General features: G+C 46.7%; 1 protein-coding gene and 1 non-coding gene across 5 annotated transcripts in view; one reads left to right on the top strand and one right to left on the bottom strand.

Moving 5' to 3' along the window:
* The first annotated feature begins 6,986 nt into the window (after positions 1-6,986).
* Positions 6,987-20,552, top strand: part of CTNNBIP1 (catenin beta interacting protein 1) — a 46,738-nt gene continuing 33,172 nt past the window's right edge. For 2 of the 4 annotated variants that reach the window (XM_043486258.1, XM_043486259.1), the window contains exon 1: positions 6,991-7,257. The gene's annotated coding sequence lies outside the window, so the exon portion shown is untranslated. Of the gene's footprint in view, positions 7,258-20,552 lie in introns of all 4 variants that reach the window. The other 2 variants (XM_043486256.1, XM_043486255.1) reach the window with 2 other exon arrangements.
* On the bottom strand, positions 12,110-12,182 carry TRNAE-CUC. The gene has a single exon. It is a non-coding gene; the product is annotated as a tRNA-Glu (tRNA).

Here is a 20,552-nt window from a genome sequence, read left to right as displayed (position 1 = left end):
AAATGTTACTGAATTAGAAATAAAAACTCTTGATTTTAAGAGGAAATGTCACTAGCTGCCAGGGAATTGACAATTTGGAAAGGCTGCACTGCAGAACTACCAATGAGTTTCAAAGAAATGGAGATCACCCAGGAATTTAAAAATAAGATCAAACTGTGCCTTTTAGGGCTCTTAACTTTTTAAAATAGTTTCACAGCTTATATAATAGGAAGAAACTGTTCTAGGTATCCTGGTATATCCAAAGAAAAAGTAAAACCTACCAGGAGTGACACAATATTTGGGGAAAAAAATTTTTATTTTTTTATTTTTGAGTTGCGCTTGGTGGCATGCAGGATCTTAATTCCCTGACAAGGGATCGAACCCATGCCCCCTGCAGTGGAAGCACAGTGTCTTAACCATTGGACCACCAGGAAGGTCCCAACAGTGTTTGAAATTTAAAGTGAAAATCTCATGAAGGTTTCAGTACAGAGAAAAGATGGATGGAGCTTCAGCTTTAGACAGTCAGTGTCCTTAGTGTGTATGAGCAAGAAAGATGTATTTCAAGGGGAGACTTGGGACTCACAGCTTCAGGATTCACTAGAACCTGTGAAGACATGGCTGAGCCTCCTCATGTCACTCGCTGGCCTGCGATGCCATCAGAGAGGACAGGCTGTGGCAGCCACTTCATATTCCAGTTTGTCAGCAATGTATACAAGTATAACCTAAGTTGTCTTTTCCTTTTAGTAAGGGAAAAAAGTGGTAGAGGATTTTTAAAGATTTCTTTAGCTATTAAGTATCTTGGTCTATCTCCCTTGGCTCTATAGCCTGTGCTAATTAAAATTATTTCAGCAGAAGCTCCTAGAAGGCAGCTTCCTTCTTTTCCCTTTTGCTGCCTGTGTTGGCTCTCATGTTCTTTGCTTAAATAATTAATAATCATTAGTGTCTGTTATGCAGCGTGTGGGAGAAGAGTGGATAATCTTGGATCCCAGGACATTTGCACTCTGCCTGTCCTCTTTGCATAAGCTTTCATGTGAGGCTCTTCATTAGCTGGCACCACCGGGGTGTAGATTTGCTGCCCTCAGCCTTTTAGTGTTTATTAACTAAAAAAAAAAAGCCCCATCCAATTCACCAGCTGGAGGCAAATACTGCTGATGGGAAGTAATTTCCCAGAAGAACAGTTATGAAGAAAGTGAGGGGAGCGGTGTGTGGAGAAAAGAAAACCACAAAGTTCATTTAGATTGAGCAACCTCTGCTGGACCCAAATGCAAAATCTAAGTGTCTGTCACATCACCTCAAATTCTGACCTCAGTCTGACAAATAGCAAATAGCTACACATATGAGTATGTAACAGGAGGGTTTATACTCTCAGGTAGGTTTGAAAATTTCTACTCTCAGAACAGTGAAGGGCAGGAGCAGAGCTACAAATATTTGATAATAACAGGCCCCACTACTTGTTAGCAACAATAAGCTGGTGGTCCAAAGGGTGAGGAAAGAATTGCTTGTCAGGGACGATCTTTTAAGTCACACCTAAATACACTGATAACGTTGCAACATCTAAAAACAAAACAAAACATTGCAACATCTACAGATAGGAAATTCACTGATTTGTGCTGGGGGGAAAGATAGCTGTTTTGTCATTCATTCCCAAAGAGGAGAGACTCTTTGATTTTAGGGATGGTAATTTTTTATACTTACTTGGACAGTAACCAGCAAGGGGAATAAAAGGTGATAAATGAACTGGGAGAAGAGTCAATATTCTTGGATCCCAGGATCAAAGGCTAATAGGCTGAATATTAGGATCCAAACTGAGGACTTATGTTGGTTTGTCTTTACCAGATGATTAGAACCTTTGAGGTTACACAGACAAAATACTTTTACAAGACATGTTGGTCTGTCAAAACATTCAGCCAAAGAAATGAATGTAAAGAAATACATTTCTTTACATTGTTCCCAAGCACAGTACAAGCAAGGTCCAGTGATTGGGAAACCTGTACTGTAGGTATCAGATGCTGCAGGAACCAACACTCTGGGGATAGGTTGGCAGTGAGCCAGATGTTCTGAGCTGCACATGCCCCACTCATGACACAAAATATGTATATCCCCTGATCTACAAAATGCTTTCATCATGGCCTTTAATAATTCCTTATTATCTCCAAAGTAAAATTAGATGACACGTTACTTGCCAAGGCGAAAAGGAGAGTGATGCGCAGCTGTGGCATGCTTTGTCTGAGCTGTGCGCTTAGCCTTGGTCACTCTCTGTCCGCAGAGAAGTTAGAGTTGTGTTACATGTAAACAGGATGACAAACTTGCTGTATTACTGGAAATTATGAGTGTTTAAAATTTGGTTTTCAAAAAACAAAGAGTTGGTTCTTATTTTTCCTTTACTAAAAAATCTCTTCTTTATTCAATACAAAGTCTCTTCCTTTCTCTCAAATTCTTACCTTGTACCTGCTCAACCTGTAGGCAGGAGGCCCCCTTATGGGGTATAATTTGAGGACCACTGTTGCCATAACTACTTCAAAACTGTTTTCTTTCCCTGTATCCTGTTGATGCTCCACTGTTGTTTCATACTTGGCCTGAAAATTTTACTGTTAGAGTTATCCCTTTGGTATAGTAGGGGCAACACAAAGCTTTTGGGCTTCCCTGGTGGCTCAGACGGTAAAGAATCCACCTGCAATGAAGGAGACCTGGGTTCGATCCAAGGGTTGGGGGAACATTCCCCAGAGGAGGAAATGGCAACCTGCTCCAGGATTCTTCCCTGGATAATTCCATGGACAGAGGAGCCTGGCAGGTTACGGTCCATGAGGTCACAAAGAGTCAGACACGCCTGAGCGTGTCCTTCATAGAGGACAGACTTTTTCCTCCAGAAAGCAACTGTTTAAAGATACACATAGGACTCCCCTGGTGGTCCAGTGGTTAAGAATCCATCTGCCAATGCAGGGGACATGGATTTGATCCCTGATCCAGAAATCCTGCACATGCTGTAGGGCAGCTAAGCCCACGCACCACAGCTCCTGAGCTCAAGCTCTGGAACCCATGTTCTGCAACAGGAGAAATCACATAAATGAGCCTACGCACCACAACTAGGGAATAGCTCTTGCCCACTGCAGCTAGAGAACGCCCACAAACAGCAACGAAGACCAAGTGCAGCCAAAAACAAATAAATAGATAAATTAATTAATATACCGTAAGAAAGATACATATATGTCGAGGAATGCAGAGAGACCTTCCTGAAAGTTGAAAAAATAAAATATAAACTCATAAATGTACTGAGTGAAGAGTGAGAAGAGGGTTGGGAGCATTGGAGTCTCAGATGGAGATGGGGAAATAGGAGTGGCTGTCAGTGAAGGGAAAGTCCTGGGTGCAGTCTTTACATGTTTATTTACTCATGCAATAATATTTGTTGAGCATCTACACATGCTGTGCTAGGTAAGAGTGATTCACAGTGACTTCCTTATCCTCCTGGAATTTATGGCCCTGTTGGGACTGGGGCTGGCCTAGTATAGGTCAAGAAAAGTTTCCTTTGGTTTGGGATTAGCAGATACAAACTACTATATATGAAATAGATAAACAACAAGGTCCTACTCTATAGCACGGGGAACTATATTCAGTATCCTGCAATAAACCATAATGGAAAAGAACATGAAAAATATGTGTTGTTTTCAGTTGCTAAGTTGTACCCGACTGTCTGCAACCCCATGGACAGCAGTATGCCAGGCTTCTCCTTCACTATCTTCCAGAGTTTCTTCAAATTCACGTCCACTGAGTCAGTGATGCTATCTAACCGTTTCATCCTCTGCTGCCCTGTACTCCTTTTGCCTTCACTCTTTCGCAGCATCATTGTCTTTTCCAGTGAGTCAGCTCTTTGCATCAGGTGGCCAAAGTACATCCATATACATATTTTCCCTTTTTTTTTCAGCAGTAAAAAAAAAGCAAAAAGTGTGTGTGTGTGTGTGTGTATACACACACACATATATATAAGTGTATCACTGTGCTGTATACTAGAAACTAACATAAAGCATTGTAAATCAGCTATACTTCAATAGAAAAAGTCTCCTTGAAAATGACCAAAGAAAACCAAATATTTTGTCAGGTTAAGGGGAGAGAAGTGGGGAAAAGCCATTGATGCAAAGGGAGCTGTACACTCAGATGTACCAAAGCAGAAGGAAGTACTCTGTGGTCAAGCAATAGGGAGAAGGCCTGTGTGTGGCAGAAGCCCAGCTGGCAAAGGTGGAACAAGGTCAGGTTAGAGCCAGGTCATGCACGGCCTGGTAGCCATGTTAAAGATTCTGAACTTCATCAGGAAAACAAAGAGAACTCATTGAATAGTGGAGATGTGACAAGATCAGTGCATTTTAAGAAGATCCCTCTAATTGCTGTGTGGGCAATGGATAAAGGATGGTAGGGGAAGTCTGAACTAGCACTTGGAAGTTAGTGCTGGAGTTAGGTGAGAGCTGATGATGGGTTACGCTGGAGCAGAGAAATGGCGATGGTGGGAATTGGGGAGAGTCAAGATACGATCTGGGGGTGGAAACAACATGGACTGAATGTGAGGGAAAAGGGAGACTGTGGTGTGGAGGATACACTTAAGTTTCCGGTATAAGCAACTCCAGTGGAGTGGGGCCAGCTATTGACGGAGGAAAGACCTATTTGGGGACCTCTTAAGTGTGGGATGGTGTGTGCAGAATTGGTACAAGGTCTACTGAAACCATGGAACATACCATGATGGTTTCTCTCCTTTTCACTTTCCTTCCCTCCAAATCTTGGTCCCTTTGTCCAGTTACACTGCCTCATTCTTTCAGAATTTTCCACGAGATGAGCAGATGATGGTGGTAAACATTTTTGAGGTCACATCCTTACAGCTCTTGATCCAATAGGAGAGAAAGAGCTTCCCTTCATTTCTAATATAGAAGTTTTAGGGACTTCCCTGGTGGTCCAGTGGTTAAGAGTCTGCACTTCCAATGCAGGGGGCATGGGTTCCATCCTTGGTCAGGAAACTAAGATCCCACATGCTATGTGGCAAAAAAAAAAAACAAAAACAACCCAAAGTTTCAGAGAAGGACTCCAATTGGCTCAGCTCAGGTCATATCCTCTTCTTAGTCAATGGTCCAGAGAACACAGCACGTGACTGGTCCAGCTTGAGTTCATGTCTCCCTGTTTGTTTTTTTTGTAGAGGGGAAAGGTAAGGATGCTATAAATGGTCATCTCATCAGCACCTCTGGTGGGTAGAGGGTGGTGAGGAGCAGTTCCCCAAGGGGCAGAGACAGGGCGGGCTGTCAGAGCTAGCAGATGTTTCCTGCCTCCGAAGCCTTCAGTGTTTCATTCTAAGACTACAGATGGGGAGAGGCTTAGTTAATCCTGAAGTAATCCTGCTATCTGGAGATGCAGAGTTTTCCAACTCTGAGCTGATGGGATGAAGGCCTGACTATGTTGATGAACTTAATGTAATTTTGAACAATAAACAATATATTTATGAAAATTTTGAAAAAACTTCCATTATTTCACAGTGACACATTTTAAAAATACATTCCTTTCCCACATTTATCCTTAAGCATGTACCTTTTTCTGAAATAGAATTTATACATTGTCTTGAATAACCAAGCAAGTTGTTTAATTTGTTTTGTTTAAACATCAATATTTACATGAAAATAATTTGAATGTGTAAATTTGTTATATTGGTATGCTCTGTGAAACTTGAAGGATCAGCTAGTAACTGTATAAAGAAATATTGGTTAAAAAAAAAGAAATATTGGTTGAGCTCTTGTTATGGGCATGGTAGTCTGGACGCTGAGGGAGATACAGACACTGTTGACCTATTTCTGGCCTTTAAAAGTTCATAATCTCATTATTTTGATAAAATTAAAATATTCCTCAATTGTAAGTAAAAAAAAAGTTATGAAATCAAAAGTAATATAGGCATTAGAGAATATAACAGGAAAAAAATTATCATATCCTTCTTGCATAGGGAAGGGGAAGAAAAATGAGGGAAGTGGAAGAGGATGGGACAGAAAAGGAGCAGAAAGGCTGGGGAAAGCGGCACAGTAAGGCCTCTAAAACTGTTAGTGTCTCACTATGCAACTGTTAAGTTAAATGTTGAAAGTGAGACCACGCTTCAAGACAAGACATGCGTCCCTTTAAAAGGGAAGCTGGGTGTTCAGGGCAATTCGCATTTTGCCTAAAGGAGGCTCTTTATACTCTCTAGAGCAGATCGAGTCAGACTTTCTAATAGCAACATTTTAACCAAGGGCAACCTTCTCTACCCACCACCCCCACCAAATGCATTCACTATCACTACATATGATATTCTAAGTTTACCAGACCCACAGAGGCCCATCCCTGGGCTCTCGGGGTTCGGTGGATCCAGGTTAGACAGGCCCCCAGTTCAAGAGTGGGCCCAACTGCTTCAAAGGTAGCAATATATCCAGTTCCAAGACCCAGGAAGACCACGCCTCTAAATGTTTTGCAACCTTGTCCATTTCAGATTTTTCAGGGGTCCTGAGTAAACGGGTCTTGCTAAGGATTCCGCCTCGTGTGGCCGCTCCCATTTTTAAACTCAGACGCGTGTGTGGGAGAGGCCATTATTTTTACGGGATCACTGTGCTTCTGGAGCAGCTAGGGACATGCAGAGCTGCTTTACCGCAACGCCGGCTCCATCCTTAGCCCGGGCTCCGCCCTTAGGCCGCCTTCCCCTCGGAGCCCCCGCCCCTCCTCCCTTACCAACCCCAGACCCGCTCCACCCCTTTGCTCTGAGAGCCTCTAGGCCCTACCGCAACCGGGTTCCACCCGCCCATGTCGTGGCTCCGCCCCAGGGCCACTTGCCCCGCCCACCTCCGAAGGGCCCAATGAGCTTGCCCGAGAGCTCCGCAGCACCCACCTTTCAGCTGAGAGCTCCGCCCCATTGGCCCATTTAACCAATGAGAGCCACTGAGAATTCCAGGCCACGCCCATTACATCGTCAGACCGCGCCCCTACGCCGGCCTTCTGCCATCCTCCACCCCGGGGCGTTGCCGTGACCGCGCCTCCGTCGCCCGCGCGGAGCCAGATGCCGCCCTCTCCGCCTGTCCCTCCCCCGGCGGCCTGGCGCCTCCTTCCCTCCGCGCCGCGGTGACTCACGGAGAGGGAGGCGGAGGCTGAGGCGGCCGCTCCCGCTGCTGCTGCTGCTGCCGCTGCCGCTGGTGCCGTCGCGGCTGCTCGGGCTGTGCGCGTCCCGGAACAGGCCGCCGCGCGCCGCTCTCGGACCCGCAGCCCCCGCCCGCCTGGCCGGGTCGGGCGGCCCAGGTAAGCGCAGAGGCCGGCCCGCACCCGCAGCGCCCGGGCCCGCGCCGCTCCGCGGCTCCGGGAGCAGCCAGCCCTTTGTCTCCCGGGGAGGGGCCGTGGACTGTGCCCCCGACCCGACTGGGACCCACCGGCCTGACCACCGGCACGGAGCCCTGGTTTGGGCCGGGTTTCCTGCCCGGCCTGGCCGCCGCTGCCTCCGGCCGCTCGCCGCCCCCGCCCCCGATCCCGCGGCAGACCACCATCCAGCCGTCCTCAACCTCTCCTCCCCCGGGGGTCGCCTCCACAGGTGTCCGAGCCATCCACTCTTGCTCACCCCACCGCGTCGGCGTGGTTGTCGCCGCCTATCCGCCTCAGGTCCCGCGCGTTCTTGTCTCTTTCCTCACCTGCACCCTGCTCTAGCATCCTGACTGACCCTCTGTAAAGAGCCCCCGGTATTTCCCCAAACTAAATGCTGCCAAGGTCTGGCCCCTGGGTCGCTCTTCCTCACTCTAGTCTGGCTGAACTGTCGTGTGCCCCGTGAGTGTTCCTGGAAGGGGCACGTTGTAGGCACATGTCTCGCCTGTATGGCGGGCATGTATCTGTGAACCTGCAGGATTGACCACGGGGAGCCCCAAACAGCACTTCTCGCCTTCTCCTCATCATCCCCACCCCAGCCACCTTCCGGTGCACCTGGTGACCAAGACACCTCGGTCTGGATACCCAGCCTCTTTTAGGCCCCACGTCTGCCTCTCTGGTGTGCAGAACGTGTCTCAACAGTCCCTGCTGTCAGGTTAGCCCCTGGGAAGGCCCAGGAGACCTGTGTTGGCTGCAAATCAAGAGTTTTACAAATAACGCGATGTGAGGCTTGCGTCACCTCCTGTCCGAGGATCAAGTATGCTAGCACTGTTAATTACTTTGTCTCCTGTCACTCACACAACTTAGGAAAGTGTGCCTGGCCGACTGCTGGGTAAATTGAGGCATGGGTGTGTGGCTAAGGGACCTGGAGGCAAGTCAGAGTTAGTCCTTAGTTTCTGACTCTTAGCTCCCTGCTGCAACTACTGGACTATAGTTCCTGGCTTTAGACTCTAAGTAATACTGATCTCTTGGGCCGGTAAAGTGTCCAGAGAGACCAAGATTCCCCTGGTTTAAAGCAGGAATTCGAATTATAAAGTGCCAGTGTGTCATTCATGGTTTCCTGGTGGAGTGAGTGGCCCTCGTATATACAAGTCGCCTCCCTGGGATGGAGATTAATCTATTCAGTTATGAGAGCTTCCTATGTGGTATTCCAGGCACTGTAGTCTGGAGACATAGCCCCTGCCCTCCTATAGCTGACATTCTTAAGAGACAGGGGTAAATAAATTAGCGGACAAAGTAAGTTTAGTAGTGGTAAGTGCTGTGAAGGTGGGAAGAACCAGTTTGGTTTTTTTTTCCCCCAAGTGCAGTTAGAAATCATTTGAGGATTTAAGCAGAGAGGTGATAAAAGCTAAGTTTTGAAAGATCATGCTGGCCTCCATATGGAGATTGCGTTGTAAGGAGCAGGGATGATTGCCATCATCCCCACCCCAGCCACCTTTCTTTTTCTTGCACCTGGTAACCAAGACACCTAAGTCTGGATACCCAGCCTCTTTTAGACCCCACATGTCTGCCTCTCTGGTGTGCCAAACGTGTCTAAGCCGTCCCTGCTGTCAGGTTAGCAGGGACTAACCTGGCAGGTAGAGGCAAGGATGCTAGTTGGGAGACTGGCCATTGCAACTGCTGGGCAAAAGATGACGGTGGCTTGAACCAGGGTAGTGGTAGCAGAAGAGATGAAACCAGTCTGATCCCTCAAGGAGAGACTGAGAGCGAAACTTCAGGGAACACCGACTGAGACTTAGATGTCTGGCAGAGAATTTCTAGACCTGGCTATGCTCTGGTTTAGCTCAGCAAACCCTACTTAACACCTGTTGTGAGCCAGATGCTGTTCTAGACTCTAGAGATCCTGACGTGAACAGGGTGACTAGGTCTCCACATTCTCACAAGGTGCTCACAGATGGATCACCCCTTCCTGAAGGGAAGAGGGTTTGTGGGCTTAAAAACCATTTCAAGGAGGAGAGGGCAGCACGCACTGGACTTCATTCCCACATCCGGCTGCATTATTTAAATGAGAGCATGATTGCCCTCCCACTGCTGTACGATGTTCCCCAAAGAGGTTGTGACTGATCTCGAGGTGGGTGGGAGAACTGCTCAGTGGCCATGAACTTGAACCATTAATCAGAGTAAAACTTGGGTCTCCATGCCACTCCAAATCTGTGCTGTCAGAACAGGTTCCGAGCTAGAGGACCGTGAGGGTTATGTAGGCCAGGCCCCTCTTAAGGTTGGGCACCCCTATCCCCCAGAGACTGAGTAACTGTTGTTGTTTTTAATATTTATTGTTTAAAATTATTTGTTTAGCTGTGCCAGGTCTTTGTTGTGGCAGTCAGGATCTTGGATCTTCTTTGCTGCACATGGAATCTTTAGTTGCAGCATGCGAATTCTTAGTTGAGGCATGAGACCTCTTAGTTGCACCATGGGGGAACTAGTTCTTGACCAGGGGTTGAACCTGGACCCTCTGCATTGGGAGTGTGGAGTTTTAGCCTCTGGACCTAGTCCCCTGAGTAACTCTTTTGAAATCCCATACCAGTCTATATACTTGCTAATGGCACCTGTTACTTTCTACCTCTCTTTCAGCTTCATGTGCAGGTGCATAACCCTAAGTTTTCTGAGACCAGGGTTTCTATTGGACTCAGCTTTCCATCTCTCACAGCGTCTAGGTCCTGCCCCCAAAGTATACTCATCAAGTACTGGTTGACCTGCCTGGGTGTTTCACAGCACCTGAAACTAGAGCCCAGGAATGCTGACCTTATCTATTTTTTTTTTTTTAATTTAAAAAGAAAAATGTGTTTATTTATTTATGGCTGTGCTAAGTCTTCGTTGCTGCTCTGGCCTTTTCTCTAGTTGCAGTGAGCGGGGCTGCTGTCTAGCTGTGGTGCTTAGGCTTCTATTCCAGTGGCTTTTCATGTTGCAGAGCACAGGTCTAGAGCACTGCCTCAATAGTAGGCGCACACGGGCTTTGTTGCTCTGCGGCAGGTGGGACCTTCCTGGATCAGGGATTGAACCTGGGTCTCCTGCATCGTCAGGTGGATTCTTTACCACTGAGTCACCAGGGAAGCCCTGTCCATGTCCTTTCATCAGTTTCCTCTTCATCCAGAGTCTAACACGGGGGTCAGCCCAGCAGTCTCCATGTCACCACGCTCACAGAGCAGGACAGCCCTTCCTTGACGGGTCGGCTCTCACTCCAGCCCTGCCTACAGGGAACAGCTGCTAAGGGTGCTAAGCAACTAGTTATTCGACACCCAGCAAATATGAAGCAGAGCTCTTAATCAGAGCCAGAGGTCTAAACACAGGACTAGTCCAAACACAGGACTAAACCTGGGTTTGGATCTTGGTTCTGCCATCATGAGCTTCATGACCTTCAGCAAGTAACTTAACTGCTCTGTGCCTCAGTTTCCCCATTGATAAAATATTAATACTTCCTTCATGGAGTTGTTGGGAAGATTAAATTAAGTAATACCTATTAGAGCTTTAGAACTACACTGAGCCCCTTGATAAGGGCTTGGTTGAAGCAGTAGCTGTTATTTCACCATTATTTATTTATCTACTTCTTATCTCCCATCAGAATTTAAGCTCTTTTAGGGCAGAGATTTTTGGGTTTTTTTGGTCTACTGTTAAAGTTTGTAGGCACTCAATAAACATTTCTTAAATTGAACGGCTTATTGAGCATCTACTATGTGCCAGGCACTGTTGTAGATGCTGGGGACTGAGCCAAGAACAAGATCACCAAGATGCATGAAATCCATGTTCTAGTGGGAGAGCCAGATGGTAAACAAGTACACATGTGAATAAAACAGGATGGCGAAAAGAGATGCAGGGTAAAAGAGAGCAGTGAGATGGAGAATGCCTGGGTCATAACTGTAGTGAGCTCTGAGGAGGTAACTTTGGTATTTTTTTAAAAATTATATTTTTATTTATTTATTTGGCTGTACTGCATCTTGGTCGCAGCATGCAGGATCTTTGGTTGTGGCATGCAAACTCTTAGTTGTGGCCTGTAGGATCTAGTTCCCTGACCAGCCGCCCTGCATTGGAAGCACAGAGTCTTAGCCACTGGATCATCAGGCAAGTCCCTAAGGAGATAATTTTGAGTGGAGACCTAGCTGATGGGCAGAGGGCAGCAGAGGCAACAAGCCCAAGGAAGCTGGAGTGGGCTGAGTGAAGAGCTGGTGGGAGTTAGATCTGTGGCCACGGTGAGGAGTTTGGATTTTACTCTTTAATTCTGAACAGGGGGACATCACTGCATGGGAACTTTTCCTGGGGGTCCATCCCAGGAGAGAGAGCCAGACACTACGAAGAGCAGTGAGCATGCTCTCCTTGCCCTGCTTTTGGAAGGCTTTCAGGTGTCTATTCTCATCAAGTTTCTCATGTCTCTGGCCTAGATAGCTGGGAGGCGTGGGAGCCATCAGCTAGGTTAACAAAGGTCCAGGTGTGTGTGTGTCTATGTGTCCTGCAGATTCCCTCAAGCCATCTTTTCCTTCTGAGTATGTAGGTAATGGGTAAACATTTCTTGAGTGAATGAGCATCGCCAACTGTTAGCGTCTTGTCCTGTACAGTGGCATGTCCTATATTTTCTGCTTCTCTCTGCATCAGGGAAAGCTGCTTATGGTGGTCATGACTCTGGTGTAAACTTGGAGTACTGCTGCTGCTCTTATGTGCATCAGGGACCCACACACACCTATTTGTCACAGTCTTTTTTTTTTTTTTTTTCTTTTGTGGCTGTGCCACGCAGCTTGTGGGATCTTAGTTCCCTGACCAGGGATTGAACCCAGGCCCTTGGCAATGAGAATGCAGAGTCCTAACCACTGGACCACCAGGAAATTCCATGTCACAGTGTCTTTGTTGGAAGTGTATCAAGATTGACTGGGCAGCTTTCCTCCCTCACACCATTCCCCACTTCTCTTCCAGTCTCTTGCTGAGTACCACCAGGCAACACTGTCACCTCTGAACACCTCCTGTTTGGTTATTTGATCTACAGTCCTGTACATCACTTGATCTAGGAGTACAGTGGTACCTAGAAAGCAGTCTTCAGCCTGGGCTGAGCAGAATTGAGAAGCTCAGCAGAGCTCTCAGAAATAGTGTTTCAAAGCCAGGAGTTCAGCTCACCAGGAATCCAGAGTTGGCCTCTGGAGACTGGGGGCAGTTGGCCAGCCTTTCAGATCCTTACTCAGGCATCCACTTGTCTGTCAGTGTCCGAGATGCCATCTGCTCTGCTAACCTTGAGAGGCCGACATGAGTCAGAAGGAATCAAATAGGACTTCTGTGTTGCAAGTCCCTCTCAGGGACCTGGTATATTTCATTGGCAGACTGAGACTTGCCTGTCAGTCACATGTCATCTGTGGCCTTGTAGAAACTAAACCTGGAGTGGGTGCCACCTTTTTCTCATGTAACTGGTTTTTTTTTTTTTTATTATTATGAGAGTGATATGTACTCATTTAGAAAATGAGAAAATGAATGATAATGACATTTTATATACGTTTCCTCATTTAGTCCTCACTGTTAATTTCTGAGGTAAGTAGCATTATTACTGTTTTACACATTCAGAAGCTGAGGCCTGGAAAGGTTAGGTAAGTTGTCTGAGGTCACATGGGTCAGAAAACAGAGTCAAGACTCAAGCCCCAATTGATGGCACTCCTATGTGCGAGCTCTGGGCCTCCTATCAGATGCTGTGTTTCAGCAGAAATAACAGAGAAGAAAAAACATCTCCCTTAAGCCCAGCATGGGTGACATTGTGGGGAGGCCAGAGTTAGCACACTGGAGGCTGCTGCAGAGTTTGAATCCTATGCCTTTTTCCCCCATTTCTTCTGACCTTGGGCAAGCTAATTAACCTCCGTTTGCCTTACTTTCCTCCATCGTAAATGGAGATAATGATACTCATAGCTCCCAGGGCCATTATGATGTTTGAGCCGAAGTGCTTTTGAACTTCTTTTATGAAAGGGCACGGAGCCCCGACTGCTGTTATACTAGGTTGTTAAAGGACTGATTATGCCCTGATCCTCCACAAAGCCTTTCAGGAGGAAGACAACAGTCCCTGGAGGGAAAGGTATCCTTCCATGATGGGTGTCGCTGGACCAAACATCGTTTTCCTCCTTCTGAAGTTTCTTGAGGGCTGAAGGTCATGAATGTTTCTCCATTTCTTGCTTTCTTATTTTAAAAAAATTTTTTATTTACTTAATTATTTTTGGCTGTGCTGCTGCTCGGGCTTTCTCTAGCTGTGGTAGCCGGGGGCTATTCTTTGCTGTGGTACACGAGCTTTTCATTGTGGTGGTTTCTCTTGTTGCTGAGCTCAGGCTCTAGGATGAGCAGGCTCAGTAGTTGCGGCTCACAGGTTCCAGAGCACGGGCTCAGTAGCTGTGGTACATGGGCTTAGTTGCACCAAGGCAAGTGGGATATTCCTGGGCCAGGGATTGGACTTGTGTCTTCTGCTGGCAGATTCTTAACCACTGGGCCACCAGGGAAGTCTTGTGTTTCTCCATTTCTCATGTCCATGTTGTACCGTAGATGCTTCTGTAAGCAGGTGTGTAAACTGTGACTCATAACAGGATGGAAGACTGCTGATGGCAGAGCAGAGAAGGGGTTTACAGGGCTTGGTTTCTGATCCCCACTGTGGTGTCTTTGTAATGTCAACCAGGAGCACCGAGATACCAAGACGTGATGACTTGTCTTCCACTGGTCCTTCTTTTCCTCCTTCCTTCTAATGGCTCCTTTTTCAATTAATAAATATTTACTAAACTTTTATTATGATCCAGGCCCCATGGCAGGCACTGGGAGTACTGTGGAGAACAGGGTAAAAATAGTTCTTATCATACAGAGCTTATTGTCTAGGGCCAAGAGGTTTATTATCTAGTTGGAGCCGTGTGAATAAAGCAAGAACGTGTTGGTGAGAGTGTCTTGAACTCTCAGGGGTAGTGGTGGGAGGCAGTCAGGACATAATTTCCAGATGTCCCCATCGGCCCCAAGGGCACCTGCCCTGGGCGGATGTTAAGGTGGAGGTTGTACTTGGCTGCCCAGAAGAGCACGGGAAGAGTTAGGAGATTAGAGCCCTTGCGTGTTGCAGTTGACAAAAGCTGCACTCGTGTGGGCATCTGCAGAAACAATTAGCACCTTGGCAGTCATGGTTAGTAAGAACTATGTTTCCTCTTAAAGCCTTAACCCTTTGTCACTTGGGTTCAAGTCAGGAGGAGTGATCACGGTGATGAGCTCTTTCCCGAGTTTTTGTTTTGAAGTGATACCATCAATCTGGTGCCTTTCTTTTCTTTTCTTTTTTTTTGCTGCACTGGGTCTTCATTGTTGAGTTCGGGCTTAGTTGCTCTGAAGCATGTGGGATCTTAGTTCCCCAACCAGGGATTGAACCCACGTCCCCTACATTGCCAGGCAGAGTCTCAACCACTGGCCAACCTGGGAAGTCCTCAGTGCCTCTTCTTGTGAAAAGTCCATCAGACCTTGGCTCTCCAGAATCTCTCCCTGCCTGCCAGGCCTCCCTCTGCCAACTTTGGAACACAGGTTTATGGCAGCAGGTGGACTGTGGGGCTGGCTGCATCGGTGCTCTCGGCGTGAAGCCAGGGACATCTGTGTCTATGCACCTCACTGAGGGCCAGTATATGTAGAGTGGGGTAGAGGAGGGTTGTTCTTCCCCAAGTCTGCCCAGCCCCAGGCCTCGTGTTCCCTCCAAAGAGCCCAGTCAAGGGAGGCCTGGCAGGTCCTAGAAAAGTACCCTGTGTTCGTCTACTCACCCTCGGGCAGGAGCTGGAGTAGAGAGGACTCAAGGCTGGCAGAGGCGCCTGCACACATTCAGAGAGCGAGGAAGGCGCCAGGATGGGGCTGCGCTCCTGGGCGATGTTCATTCCCCCAGCCCCCTCGGTGTCACCAACCAGCTGCCCCTTCAGTCTGGAGGGCCTCAGAGCCATCCAGCATCTGAGCAGGAGGAAATGACCGGCCTGGCCAGGAGACCAGGCCACTCTGTGCCCCCGGACTTGTTCACGTGTGGTCAGAGCCCATGGTGACGCCAGTTCAGCTGGGAGAATGTGACCCACTTCTATCTCTCCTCCCACATGGAGAGCTGGGTGGGAGGCTTTGGGAAACCAGTTCCAATTAAGGCTTTTTCAGGCCTGAGTATCTCCTGAGTATCCAGCCCACATGTTTCCTGCTGCTGGAATCCTGTGGTTCGTGTCCCTGAACTGAATAACAACTCCCAAACAGATGAAGTTACCACCTTCGCGTTCTTCAATTCTGGCTTCTGCAAGCTGGTGGGGGGCTGTGTGTGTGTGGGGGGTGCTTCCTTCAGGGGTCAGGTCCCTTTTGGATTCAGACACCTTTCACAGTGTGGGCCCCACCCTTTTTCTTCCTGCTAAATCACCGGGGGAACCGGGGGCTCAGTTTCCAAGGAGATGGGTTAGCCTTAACCTCCCTGCCCAGACCAAGGCCTCCCAACCCCCTGCCCCAGGCAACCCTGGCTTCTGACAGATTCATCCTGACCCTTGTCCTTGCAGAATGTTCTTCTGCTACAGGAATGTGAACTAAAATGGGTTTTGGACCCTCTAGGTTTCTTCCATTCTCTCCAGGGAGAGGGTATTTGAATGATTTTCCATTTAAAATTTTGTGTTTCTCATGCAGAAGGGAGTAGGGGATGGAGGAATGTGTTTTAAATACACAGAACCATAGGTGCTGTCAACATGATCCGGAGATTTTAAAGACGAGGTGATAGTTCTGAGCCCCTGATCCAGTCTTACTAAGGAAGGAACAGAAGGCGATAGAGAAATCGCCATGCTCAGGCCCACTAGGCTATGACCTCAGACCTGTGGGAGCACCGTTCCTGAGCATGTGCTCCATGGCCAGTTGCCGAAGTGGCATGAAGAAGGGGTGCTGGTAATTTGTAGGGGGAACAGGGTGGGGCCTACAGGCTAGTAAGCTGGCTTGAGGTGGTAGTGGGGTTTCTCCAGGGCCCCGGCTCTACTTGCCTGAAGATTACAGTGGGACATGGTGGAGCAGAGTCCTTCATCCCTCCCTGGCGGAAGCTGTCCGCCGCCACCTGAGAAATGGTACATGCCCATCACTTAACCCCTGCTCTGAGTGCTGGCTGTCCACCCTGGCTTCCTGTCTCCAAGGAAGAGAAAGGGGTCTCACAGCCTGTGAGCAGTGGTGGTGGCAGAGCTTAAATGCTCAACATCAGCCATGGCACTGGGCCACCTGGGGGGAGATCTTTTGTTTATTCTCCTTTTCTGATCCTGTTTCACCTCCTTAAAAAGAACACCTTTTTTTGTTGTTTTTTTTTTTTTTGAGTAGGTAATATATACATAGTACAGAACTCAAAAGGCTAATTGGTGAAAGAGATGCCTCGAAAAAGATGTCTGTTAGTGGCTGTCTTTTTCATCTTAACAAGAGGCTCCTACATGTACAAGTGCGTAAGGTACACATTGGCCGCACACATGCCTGGCTTGCCCTGTTTTTTTTTCCCCACACTGTAATACTCACCTTATCTTTTTCATTTCACACTAAACATTGGAACCCAGCATTCCATTCCACTATCATCACCATTGCTTTCGTCTGGCTAATAACTCTTTACTTCCTGTGTGCTGGGTATCGTTAAAAGTGCTTTACTTATGTTGACACATTTATTTTTCACAACAACTCTATGAACTAAATGCTGTTATTCTCCACAGTTTGCAGGTGAGTAAACTGAGGTGCAGAGAGGTTAAGTTACTGCCTGAGGTCATTTACAACTACCTCACTCCTTTTAATGGTTCCCTGCCATTCTTTTGATTGCTTATACTTTAACTTTTTTCAGTGTCCCCTGTTGCCGAGTATTTAAGTTTTCTGTCGTCGTTTATTCATTTTGGCTGTACCATGTGACTTGCAGGATCTCAGTCCGCAGGTATAATGGGCCACAGCAGTGAAACTGCATAATCTCAACCCCTACAGCACCGCAAAACTCCCTATCTTTTATTACTATTAAAAAGAAATGCTCTTCTACATATATCTTTCTGCTTTTATATAAGTGTATCTGTAGGATAAATTCCTACAGTCTGTTAGAGCAAAGGGTTGTGTTATTGTTTAGTCGCTAAGCCGTGTCCGACTCTTTTGGGACCCCATGGACTGTAGACCACCAGGCTCCTCTGTCCATGGGATTGTCCATGCAGAATACTGGAGTGGGTAGCCATTCCTTTCTCCAGGGGATCTTCCCAATTCAGGGATGGAACCCGTGTCTCCTGCACTGGCAGGCAGATTCTTACTACTGAGCCACATGGGAAGCCCCAGAGCAAAGGGTACATCTGTTTAACTTGTTACTTTGCCAAGTTGGCCTCCATGGTAACATTTTATATGCCCACCCAAATTATGCAGAAATAGCTCTTTCTTCCATGCTTTGTTGCTAATCTGATAGGAAGGAAGTGGTATATCATTATAATTTAAATTTAATTTCTTGATGAGGAAATAGAGTATCATTTCAGATCTTTAAGAGCAATCTGTTATGTTGTTGCCCATTATTTCTTGTGTTGGCAGTCTTTTTCTTCTTGATCTGTAGGCGTTCTTTATATATTACAGCAGTTTGTCCTATGGCTGTGACATATGTCACATGTATTTCCACAGTCTGTCATTGTGCTTTTGATTATATTGTTTTTTCTATGCAGAGAGTTTTTATTTTTATGTAATCAGATTTTAAAATCTTTAATCTTATAACTTCTAGGTTTCATTTTGTGTTATTTCCTTCTACTGTTTTCTTTTAGTCTACTTACTCTCTCTTTTGTACATTTAAAACTTTGCTCTGTAACAGAGTGATCCACAAATCCGGCATCACCAGACATGGGGCAGATTGGCATTGTGTGCCTCCAGTGGGACGTGGGCAACATCAGCTACAGTTGTTTCTTGCCAAAATGTCTATCTTTACTCCAGTTCTAAGGAAAACTGGACAAAGAGACAATGGTCCTTGATTTTTAAAAATTGTTAACATCATGATAGACAAAGAAAAGCTGGTGAACATTCTAGGCTAAGGGAGAGGAATGAGCATGGGAACCAAGGGAAGGTGAGATCTTCGATTGGATTCTAGATTAAAAACTGGCCTAGGCCAAAGTGAGGGGTGTGGTTGGGAGAGGTGGATGTGGGCCATACATCAGAGAACACCACTGGGTCAGTAGTAAATTACTTGAGTTGGGGAAATGGTATTGGAGCAGCGTCAGAGCATGACCTTAGGAGGTGAGTGGTGAGATGTTTAGCAGAGTATCTGATATCTGCAACTTGCTTGCTTTATTTTTTAACTTTATTTATTTAATTTATTTGGCTGTACCAGGTCTCAGTGGTAGCACTTGGAGTCTTGGGTCTTCCTTGTGGCATGTGGTATCTTTAGCTGTGGCGTGTGAAATTCTTAGTTGCCGCATGTGGGATCTAGTTCCCTGACCAGGGATCAAACCTGGGCCCCCTGCATTGGGAGTGTGGAGTCTTGGCCACTGGATCACCAGGGAAGTTCCTTTCCCCTTCTTTTATGGCATGCACAGTCCTTGATTTCCATTTCTTGTAGGAACTTCTTTTGGGGGGTGAGTTATTAATTTTGACCTTGGAAATCTTATGACTTATCTGTCTGGCAGACTCACATGACTTTTCTAGATGCAGAACAAGTGTGCATTGGTGCCTGTAGTTTTTGTTCTGTTTTTAACATTATGTCATATGCTCCGAGTAAACCTGTGAGGAACTTTAGGTCTCTGAGACTTGAAGTCTTAATCCTCAGGAATACCATCCAACTAACTTGTAGTATAATGAAACTCTCTGTCTCCCTAACCTCCAGAGAAGCTTTTTCTCTCAGTTGAGAGTTTTTGCAAGAGGTCAGGTTCTGCTTGCGTTCTGTGGGCATGGGCTTGTGAAAGGCTCCTGGGTTTCGTTTCATGAAATATGACAGTCTTGGGTGAGTAGCTGGCCTGTAAAACCAGGAGTCTTTTTGCCCGGGGAAACACTCACAGGCCAGTTTTGCTAGAAGCTTCTTCCCCTTCTCTGCAACTTGGTGACTAATGGTTTCATGGCTTTGGGAATGGAGGATGTCATTACAAATGGCTAATGGGGACTTGGCTTCTGAACTGGATTGTCTGGGTGTGCCGAGTGCAGGGGAGCAGAATAAGCCAGCCCTACATATACCACTTTGGCGTATTGATTATTTGGAGTTAAAGTTGCTTGAGAAATAGTCGGTGCAAGAAAGACACCCTGACCTTTCTTTATTCCCGTGAAAGCAGGAAATAAATCTCCCACGTGAAACGTACCTTCCCCGTATAGGGAATGGAAGTTGTCCTTATCACCAGAGACAGGGAGTTCAAGGCTGAGAAGGCTGTTAGTTGTTAATTTTCTCACTTGTTTACTGCTCCAAGCCCAAACCTCTTGGTCTTGTCAATTCTGCACAAATTTATTGTTCCTTTGTCTAAAAGATACAAAAGGTGGCTGCTCTGGTCACTTCTTCAAGCCTTATATTGAGGCTCTCTACATAATAAATTAAATTTTTTTCCCTTGATGTCTTGCCTGCCTGCCTGCGTGTGCTCTGTCGTGTCCCACTCTTTGCAACCCCATGGACTGTAGCCAGGCCCCTTTGTCCATGGAATTTTCCAGGCAAGAATACTGAAGTGGGTTGCCATGCCCTTCTCCAGGGGATCTTCTCAACCTAGGGATCGAACTCACATCTCCTGCATTGCAGGCAGATTCTTTTTTTTTTCAAATTCTTTCCTGCTGAGCCATCATGGAAGTCCCTTTGATGTCTTATGTCAGTATAATTATTAGGCCAGCCAAAGACTCTAGGAGGGAAGAAGGGAAAAGATTTCCTCCTCTCCGCTGGTCTGGTTGGTTGTGTCCATCCCACTGGGAAAGGAGATAGTTCTGAGCTTTTCTGCAGTGCCCTTGGCCCTGAGCAGGTGACTGTGGGTGGATTCCTGCTCTTTGGGGTGCTGTGTTTTCCCCAATTGTCTCCCTCTCCTCTCCAGCCTCCAGCCTCCCTGCCTCCAGACTGGACAAGTCTTGCTACACATCAGAAGTCCTCATCTTCACGCTACTTCCCCAGTGACTTAATGGAAAAAACTCATGTAGATTCTGGAAGTTGTGTCTGTTTAAAATATTTTTTATTTTGATCAGCAGCTTGTTAAACATTTAGGGAGGAAGGAAACTGAGTCTTCAGCAGCCCCTTAGGGGGAGGTTTCCTCTTTCCTCAGATTATTTTTTGTTCTGAA

Source organism: Cervus canadensis, chromosome 13 (assembly GCF_019320065.1).
Source record: "Cervus canadensis isolate Bull #8, Minnesota chromosome 13, ASM1932006v1, whole genome shotgun sequence".
Classification (NCBI taxonomy): domain Eukaryota; kingdom Metazoa; phylum Chordata; class Mammalia; order Artiodactyla; family Cervidae; genus Cervus; species Cervus canadensis.
The sequence above is the reverse complement of the archived record's forward strand: the minus strand, read 5'-3'. Positions and strand labels throughout refer to the sequence as shown.